Source organism: Mixophyes fleayi, chromosome 9 (assembly GCF_038048845.1).
Source record: "Mixophyes fleayi isolate aMixFle1 chromosome 9, aMixFle1.hap1, whole genome shotgun sequence".
Lineage (NCBI taxonomy): Eukaryota > Metazoa > Chordata > Amphibia > Anura > Limnodynastidae > Mixophyes > Mixophyes fleayi.
Genome location: NC_134410.1, coordinates 36436606 through 36447285, shown reverse-complemented (window position 1 = coordinate 36447285; position 10680 = coordinate 36436606).

The window sequence follows — 10680 nt, the reverse complement described above, 5'->3', positions numbered from 1 at the left end:
GAGCTCCCAGTGATGACCTCACCACGCATCGAGCTCCCAGTGATGACATCACCACGCATCGAGCTCCCAGTGATGACCTCACCACGCATCAATCTCTCAGTGATTACCTCACCGCGCATTGAGCTCCCAGCCGATCTGTGACCGGGAGCTGCTACATCACGGAGGGAGACAGACGGTCAGACTAAGGGGCCAGGACAGACCTGTGGGCCTGGGGTCTGTCTGGGACCCAAAGTCTACCCGGGCCCCTCACAGCTGTACCGACCGTACCCCCTTGATGGTGGCCCTGCCCATATGCTGCATATCATGCCCCTCCCCAGCAAGATATTCCTTATCCGCACTCCTTCCCTGTAAAACATTTCCCAGTCAGCAGCAGTGAATGACTCTGCAGTACAGTGACAGTTTGTCAATGAAACAGAGTGCAGTTGGTTAATTGTGACTTGCTGCCAGACTGTTTGACCTCACTGTCACAGTCCCCATCCCCGCAATTTAAATATTACATCTCAATATACCATAATTCACAACATATGAAAAATGACAGTCACAAAATGCATAATAATAACATGTCAACCTTGTGACTGCACCATCCCTGCACTTTAACAATTACATGTATTTTGGTGCGCGAGTCTTACACAGTATAATGTTCATAACAGTTGCATTACGATTTCTAATAATGTGTCCTTAGCATCCTGCTTTCCTCACAGTCTGAAAAAGAGCTTTTATTTGCAGCTGGTCAGGGCAGATGTATGTAGGGAAGGTGTTCCTGCTGTATTAGCTTGGTTAAGTGTAAATGATGCTTCATAGGAATTGAGTTTTTAACATAAAAAATAAAAGGTTTTTGTACATGTGCACAGGATGGACTTAGGGGTGTGTCTATTGTGAAGTGGACATATCTGCTATTTATTCAGACCTGGACATATCTTTAACTCTGACGGCGACGTACATACACATACACTTGTGTGCATCTTTTTCAACTGCAAATTGTGCTTAAGTTTGTGCTCCACTCTGAATCAGATCCTATGTATACAAGAAGGTACTTCTAAATAGTACTTTAAAGTAAGTTCAGTAAGGCTTTTAAGCCATGAAAACTAACCATAAACTCACTCCACCTTGGAAGGCAGTACATTTTATGAAATTAATACTTTTTTTCCACCATAGAGACAAAAGTAAGCAATAATTAAAGCACAATGCACATAGTTATGCTGAAATAAACTAATGTATTTATGAATCAGTTATAGAAAAAATTGTCACTTCATATAATGGTGGCTCAGATACCCACTTACTGTCAGGAACTATATGAAAAAACATGAATGCTGGCATATGAGCAGTGTATTGGCAGAAAAACTAAAACATTTATAATAATGATGTGTTTGGGCTATCAGTAATGGTAGACAATGCTTAGTGGGGGATATTTGTTTAAGTAATGCATCAAGGAGTCCCATTTTCCGAACCGTCTGTTTAGGATTATAGCTGCGACACAGTTCCATGAAATTCCATCAACAGTATATTGAAGACTAGTTGTAAATCCTATATATGATCCCATTAAACTGTCTGTGTAATGAAGACTGAATTGCACAATTTCCATTAGATGGGCCTTTGCTCATTATAAAACACATTTCAAGATAAAGTTATAACGGTGTTCCATCCTTTCCTTGTTTGTTAACATGCTAATGATGAGCTTCTATTGATTATTGGATTTTTTGGTACCTTGTAGTTGTGTAGTTTTATATCCACCAATCATCACAATCATATGTAGCACTTTATAATTACTGTGATGGAAAAAGTCCATATTTACCTATTTACCACCCATCTCAATTGACAGATCTGCCCGGCATTCTTTTTTAGGCCAATACACAAAAAGATTTGTAAATAGTTAGGCCTAAAATTACCTAAATGAATGGCAGAATTGCAATTTGCATATTATTGTAAAACATTTAATATAATTTAAATCCATTTGCTTCTAAAATACATAAGCGTGCTTAAAGCTCCTCTTGATTTCCCCAAATTTGATCAAATTCAGTGATCCCCAACCCAAGGTCAAGCCTGAATCAACAGTTAACCTGTTCCTCTGGGGAACATGAGTGGGGCTTCCTGAAGGCACCTGGGATTGAGGCCTTCCAGCGGCACCAATTCCAGTGAGTCTTTTCCCTGAGGCCACTGACGACGACCTCTTAATGGACGGAGCCCATCATACTTTGCAAATCAGCCTCTGGATAAGTTTCCCGGGACATGATTCTCAGAATGCACTATTTCCATATTAAAGATAAGCTCCCGTCACCATTCAAAAAATAGAATCCCTTTTAGATGTAACCCAGGGCACTAAAGCAACAATGGTTTAATTGTAGATGGTGATTCCCTTTCAGACCCCAAGTGGTAAATTTATCAAGCTGCGGGTTTGAAAAAGTTGAGATGTTGCCTATAGCAACCAATCAGATCGTAGTTATCATTTATTTAGCACATTCTACAAAATGACAGCTAGAATCTGTTTGGTTGCTATAGGCAACATCTCCACTTTTTCAAACCTGCAGCTTGATAAATTTACCCCCAAGTCTTTACAGAGTCTTGACCTCTCTTTGCTAAAACTCGGAGGAGGGAGTACTGATCCTTGAGTAATTGGAATTGGAAGCATCATCACCCCAGTCTGCTGCTTCACCCAACCTAGAAAGAAGATTCCCTCTCTGGAAAGGGAGAACAAAAAAAATCAAGATATTAGACAAGCACGTCTAAGAGCGTTTGCAGAGTTCGACAAAAAAAATCGTATGGAACAGCTTGCAATGAAAACTCAGATCCTCCTATCTTTTAATGACTTTAACATTTTTTGATTGTAGTTCTGTTTTATTTGTGAACCTTTTTCTAGCCAATTAGTGCAAGATCTCTTTTTTTCCCCTCTGGTGGTGGAGAGGTGAAATGATTTAAGATTGATAATTAATTAAGCAATTTGCAATGTTTACTTATATATTGTTATTTATTACTGTTATTAGTCCTAAATTTTATCATTTCAGATTTTGTTGCCCTATCTCTTCAAACTGCACATGTTGGAGATAGTGGACCATCCCACTATTTTTTTAAGCTCCTCTTGTGTTTTTTGTTATTTCCTCTATTTTGATAAAACAAGTTTCCCATCACTGCATAGGTATGTAATTATGAAGGTCAAGTTTAAATACCCTCATAATCTCCTCTTTCTCTGAAACGCATTAGATGCATCTTCTGGTTGCTATGCTGTGCTTTCCGTCCGTCTTCTTTCTGCGTCCCAGCCTTTTCCCTCTCTCTTGGACAATGCAACTTTACATTATAGAGATTTCACTGCATTTTCAATCATTACATGACGTACCTAAGCACTTGCAATCGCCTAAGGCATTTTCTATCTGTTTATTAAACGGGAACGTTATTAATTTAATGTCGGACTGTTTAGGGAAAAGATGTCTAATTATTAAAAATGGGTGCTAATAATGTAATGTCAGGGCTGGGTGAGGAAAAATGCTTATTTATTAAATGTGGACTATTAATTTAATTTTGAGGCTGGTAGAGGGGATATTTTTTATTAAACAGAAAGCACTATTAATTTAATGTCAGGCTGGTTGGGGGATGTATGCATAATTATTAAATGAGGATACAATTGATTTAATGTTTTGTTGGTTGGGTTAGGGTGGCCTAGAGTGTTCACTCATTGCTTAGCTTTCCAGAAGGTGAATAGTACCTATCTCTTTTCCAAACAAACCCCAACATTCCAAGATTAGGCCAATCAGCAACTGAGCTTAAGACACCAGCAGTAGCACCAGAAAGTTAAAACTGCAGGAAAAGCTAGGAGAGAGCAGAATAGGGTTGGACGGTGGTCTAGCACTTGTAAAAGGGTAAGCATGCCCCAACAGGATGGCAATAACAGATAAAATAATTTTTAAAATGCTCTATTATTTGCATAAATATTTTTTTTTACAGGTATTTACATTTTTTAATGTTTTAAATAATATGTAGGCCTATCTATTTTTAAAACTCTTTTTTTATTTTTATCTAAGTGGAACTGAAAGCCCAAATCTGAGCTTTCAGATCTCAGTTCCTCTTTGGCTGATGCATGAACACATCGGCAAAGACTGGCCCGGCAAAGCGGTAAATTTACGAAGTGTCGCCGGGATAATTTTCCTGGCAATATTTTTTTATAAATTGCAGCATTAAAATGATCGCCGTATCGACGCAATTGGGGCTTTATTGTTAAATAGGCCTCTAAGTATATTTAAGGCACAATTGTGCTATACTGTTAGCTCAAATGTGACAGATTCTCATTAAAGAAAATACAGCTAAGCAGCATTGGACTGGGCCGCTGGGCGGGAAATCCAGGAAGGCCCTGATGGCAGATAGCTCCGGCCTCTTCTGTGGTGGGGTGGGGCTAAAAAATTATTACTGTGTCCTCAGGTAACGGTGGGGGCCGGGGACCAGGTGCCGCGCCGTGGGGTCAGTGTGGCAGTGGGTGACTGGCCCCTCCTCAGGGACCAGCCACTTTAGCTAAACAGGAAGTAGCGTGCGTTCCACAGTAGAACACACACTACTTCCTGTTTCGCTTTTGATCGCACTGTAAGCATGTGAGCTGCAGCAATAAGGTAAGTGTGAATGAAAAGGGGCCCTGCTATTTGTGTGAGTGACAGGGAAGGAGGGCCCTGTTATTTGTGTGAGTGACAGGGGAGGGGGGCCCTGCTATTTGTGTGAGTGACAGGGGAGGGAGGGCTGCTATTTGTGTGAGAGACAGGGGAGGGGGGGCTGCTATTTGTGTGAGTGACGGGGGCCTGCTATACTGTATGAGTGACATGGGAGGGGGGGCCTGGCCTGCTATACTGTGTGAATCAAATGGCAGGGTGGCCTGCTATACTGTGTGAATGAAAGGAGGATGGGCTGCTATAATGTATGAGGGAGTGTTTTTTTTTTTATATAATGTGTGATATGAGAGAACGGAGTGGGGTTGTCTTAATAGTACATGGGTCGGAGGTAGACTATTAATTTGATGGTGGAGTTTAGGTGGGGGCTAATTATTTAATGGTGCTATTTTATTTGTGGGGTGATGGTGGGGTAATTGAATTTATTGGTGGGCTATTTAATTTAATAGTGGGGCCTATTAAATTAAGATGGGGTGACAGGACCTTTAATTTAATGCTGAGGTGGTTTGGGGGCTATTAATTGAATGTGGGGCTGAGTTTGAGGATCATAAGGTCTATTTATTAAATGTGAATATGAATTATTTCATGGCAGTGATGGTTATGGGAAATAGGTATATTTATTATACGTAAATGCTATTAATTTTTTGCTGGGGCTGTTTGGTGGGAGGGAAATAGGTTTATTTATTAAATGGGAATATTATTACTTTAATTTTGGGGCTGGAGGAAGGCCTAAATATTAATCGTGGGTGCTATTGATTTAACGCCAGGGCTGGTTGGAATTTTCTAAATGTACCCATTTTTTTTCAAAATAGGGTCCCCAGCATTCCAGGATCAAGCCGCAACTAAAGAAACCAGCAGCCACAGATGGTGAAAGTGACAAGAACAGGTAGGACAGTCTGTCAAATGTTCTGATTCTAGTGGGACAATTCCGATGTTTGGTGACTGTTCTGCCCAATCTAAGGGGCAGGTCAAGATTCTGTACTCTTTATATACGCACTGCATTCTTTTCATACTACACTATGGTGCTAGCTCTCCTTTGTGGGCTGACCACTCTCCCTCTAGTGTTTGGTCTTCCCTCTATGATGGCTGGCCACACCCCCTCTGGTGGGCCCCTAGCGTTGCAGTGCTCCGATGGGCCCTTCATGCCCCAGTCCAACAAAGCAGCTAAGTGCATATCTCTGGGTTTGATTTGTACGATCCAATGGAATAAATATTCTGTCTCTCTTTTTGTTCCTGGATCTGTTTTATTTCTACTTTAATATTTGCTGAGTATTGCTACTGAAGTTGATTTATTTGTATCTAAAGGGAATCTGTCATCCACATAAACAAATACATAAGATTTATGTAAGGCAAGAATAAAAATCTTTACATTATGTAATACAGGACAGCTAAAGTTAATAGAATTGGAGAATAATGGTTGATCAGTCTGTATGCAAATCTATAACCACAAAGTAAATTGATTTTCTTATAGAGTTGGGGCTGAGATATACATTTGAATTCATTGAATTTTAATCTATATCTTTGCAATCAATTCTATAATGATATATTTCTTTTTAATGTTGCTTCCTGTGAAACCTGAAATTATGTTTAATCTGATTAAAAAAGGATGCAAAAGGGGTTTCTATTTTAAAGGAGGACACTACAGACGGTAGTGGCATAGTAATCATTTTTCATCCTTGTAGTTCTTTGTGCCATTAATGGGAACTCTTCTATTACACACACTTTTTAAAAAAAATAAAAATAATGTAACTATTTAACAGCCTTACGGGCCATGGCGTAGGATACGCTTTAAGCCTGGCTAATGAAAATATACATATTTTGGATATTATTCCGAGGTGGACATATCTTAAGATACGTGTGGCTCGGAATACTATGGAACACAATTTACGCTTATGTTGTCTCCTCGTCCCTCTGCTGCTAACCTAGGGAGGAGAAGAGCTGGAGCTGCTTCTTCTCCTGTTAGAAGTGTGGCGTTTGGTAGAGACATCAGTGACGTCACCTATGGTAAAGAAAATGTAAAAATTAATTTCATACTATTAAAACTACTAAGGCTCCTGGGGGCCTAGGCAGTTCCCAGGCTCCCAGCTGTTCTCTTTACAGTTCCATAACTTTTGTGTGCTAGATGAAGAAACAGGCAGAATTTAACTTATGTGCAAAATAGTAAAATAATTTGCACCACTTGTATTGTAACATGGTTTGTCCCGGAGAGCACTTACTCCTTTTTGTTTTTCCTTACTCTTCTTAATGACTCAGGCCCAGTATGTCTGGATAAAATAACTGTCCAGAACTGTTCTGCTGTCTCTCAGTTAAACAGGCAGGGGCATTATCGATCTCCTTCCTCTGTGTACTTCCAATTCCCATGCATTGGAAATTACGAAAAGGAAGAGTTTGAAACAGATGAGTGGTAGCAGAGCATCAATCCATTAAAGTCAATGTAGCAAGTCAGTATAGTTTTGGACATCTTTTCTGGAAATCCAAGAAAGAACAACAATGTCCATGCATTAGGGACCTGGAGAAAAAAAAGGTTTGAGGTTCACAGGGAACGTTCGGTCCTGGTAATGGATGGGTTATTTCAAACCATAACTACAGGGAATGTGTCCTTTAAGTTAAAGGTGCCAATAATGTACATTTCCAGAATTCGCACATATCTCACACAAGACACTGCAAAAACCTTAATTCATGCAGTTATCATCTCCCACATTGACTATTGCAATTCCCTCCTTACTGGCCTTCCGAAAAACAGACTCAAACCCCTACAATCTATTTTGCACGCTGCGGCAAGATTGATTTTCCTTGCAAATCATTATTCCTCTGTTGAATCACTCTGTATGTCTCTACACTGGCTGCCTGTTTTCTACCAAATCCAATATAAAATACTTTTACTAACCTACAAGGCCATCAACAAAGCTGCACCAACATACATCTCCTCTCTTGTCTTAAAATATCTCCCAACTCGGCAACTCTGTTCTGCACAAGATCTGCGTCTCTCATCCACAGTCATTACATCCTCCCATTCCCGGTTACAGGACTTTTTTCGGGCTGCACCCACTCTATGGAATTCTCTCCCTCGAACAATAAGACTCTCCTTTGGTCTACAAGCTTTCAAGAGTTCTCTGAAAACCCACCTTTTCAGACAAGCTTATAATATTCCTCAACCACCCTCTTAACCTCACTACATTACCCTATTACCACCCGTTATACAACTACCCCTTGACCAACATTTTTGTGTGACAGGATCATTTAGCTTATGAGTCACTTTTACCTTTGCAGTCTGGCTGGGCCGACTGCAAATGTAGACTTAACCTCATGTGTCAAACTCCCATTGTCCAATAGATTGTAAACTTGCAAGCAGGGCCTTCTCACCTCTGTCTGTTTTACCCAGTTTGTTTATTAGTTTACTATGTTTGTCTCCAATTGTAAAGCGCTACGGAATATGTTGGCGCTATATAAATAAATGATGATGATGATGATAATGTACAGTGTTGGTTGCATATAAAGTTTCAATTCATAGGTTCACATACAAGTTGGTGTTCTGTGTGTTGTTGTTAAATATGGATGGTTCAGGTGAATGGCAGTCCTTACTTGCTCCATTCCCTGTTCCTCAGGTGGTATTCAGCTACAAGTAAGCCTGAACACGTGGTGGTTTTTGTGCCGATTAGGCTACTGTGGTCTTTGGAAAAAATGGTAGGTAAAATGTACCCATTAAAGGAACTAGACAGAACAGAATTAATGAAACGTAAATCTAGAGACAAGCCCATTCACGAACAGGTATTACTCATTACACTGTTCAATGACCATTCAAAAACTTTAGAGAAGGTTATAAACAAACAATGCCCCATATAAGGACGAAAAAGAAAACTTATGGAGCATACTTTCAACAAAACTAAAGTAATTTACAAAATGTTGTGCTGAAAACCTAAATAACGTATACATTCAGGAGTGGGCTGGCAAGTCTCAGCCCGGGGGGCGGACAGGCGGCCGCATCACATGACCCGCGATGCGGCCGCGTCGTTGATGATGCGGCTGCCTGTGCACTGATGCGGCCGCATCGCGTGTTTTGCGATGTGGCCGCCGATAATATTGATTAAATTTTACATCCACCGGGAAGGGGGGGCTCGGCCCAAACAGGGGTCAGACTGAGCGTCCCGGGGGGGCGATGCCCCCCTGCCCTCCGGGCCAGCCCGCCCCTGTATACATTAGAAGGCTATTGTACATAACTGCAATCACTGTGGCGTGATTGAAATAGATCATCGGCTATTCAGGGTTTTGTTGCTGAAGGAGACGTTTTCAATAATTTTTTTCTGGTGAGTAAATGCAGCAACATGTCATATGGTCAGTAATAATGTCCAGATATATGTCATATGGTCAGTAATAATACCCAGCAAGATGTCATATGGTCAGTAACAATGACCAGCAAGATGTCATATGGGCAGTAATAATGTCCAGCAAGATGTCATATGGTCAGTAACAATGACCAGCAAGATGTCATATGGCCAGTAATAATGCCCAGCAAGATGTCATATGGCCAGTAATAATGTCCAGCAAGATGTCATATGGCCAGTAATAATGTCCAGCAAGATGTCATATGACCAGTAATAATATCCAGCAAGATGTCATATGACCAGTAATAATGTCCAGCAAGATGTCATATGGCCAGTAATAATGTCCAGCAAGATGTCATATGGCCAGTAATAATGTCCAGCAAGATGTCATATGGTCAGTAATAATATCCAGCAAGATGTCATATGACCAGTAATAATATCCAGCAAGATGTCATATGGCCAGTAATAATGTCCAGCAAGATGTCATATGACCAGTAATAATATCCAGCAAGATGTCATATGACCAGTAATAATATCCAGCAAGATGTCATATGACCAGTAATAATGACCAGCAAGATGTCATATGACCAGTAATAATGTCCAGCAAGATGTCATATGACCAGTAATAATATCCAGCAAGATGTCATATGACCGGTAATAATATCCAGCAAGATGTCATATGGGCAGTAATAATGAACAGCAAGATGTCATATGGGCAGTAATAATGAACAGCAAGATGTCATATGGGCAGTAATAATGTCCAGCAAGATGTCCTATGGTCAGTAATAATGTCCAGCAAGATGTCATATGGGCAGTAATAATGTCCAGCAAGATGTCCTATGGTCAGTAATAATGTCCAGCAAGATGTCATATGGTCAGTAATAATGTCCAGCAAGATGTCATATGGTCAGTAATAATGTCCAGCAAGATGTCATATGACCAGTAATAATATCCAGCAAGATGTCATATGACCAGTAATAATGACCAGCAAGATGTCATATGACCAGTAATAATATCCAGCAAGATGTCATATGACCAGTAATAATGACCAGCAAGATGTCATATGGTCAGTAACAATGACCAGCAAGATGTCATATGACCAGTAATAATATCCAGCAAGATGTCATATGGGCAGTAATAATGTCCAGCAAGATGTCATATGGTCAGTAACAATGACCAGCAAGATGTCATATGGCCAGTAATAATGTCCAGCAAGATGTCATATGGCCAGTAATAATGTCCAGCAAGATGTCATATGACCAGTAATAATATCCAGCAAGATGTCATATGACCAGTAATAATGTCCAGCAAGATGTCATATGGCCAGTAATAATGTCCAGCAAGATGTCATATGGCCAGTAATAATGTCCAGCAAGATGTCATATGGTCAGTAATAATATCCAGCAAGATGTCATATGACCAGTAATAATATCCAGCAAGATGTCATATGGCCAGTAATAATGTCCAGCAAGATGTCATATGACCAGTAATAATATCCAGCAAGATGTCATATGACCAGTAATAATATCCAGCAAGATGTCATATGACCAGTAATAATGACCAGCAAGATGTCATATGACCAGTAATAATGTCCAGCAAGATGTCATATGACCGGTAATAATATCCAGCAAGATGTCATATGACCGGTAATAATATCCAGCAAGATGTCATATGGGCAGTAATAATGAACAGCAAGATGTCATATGGGCAGTAATAAT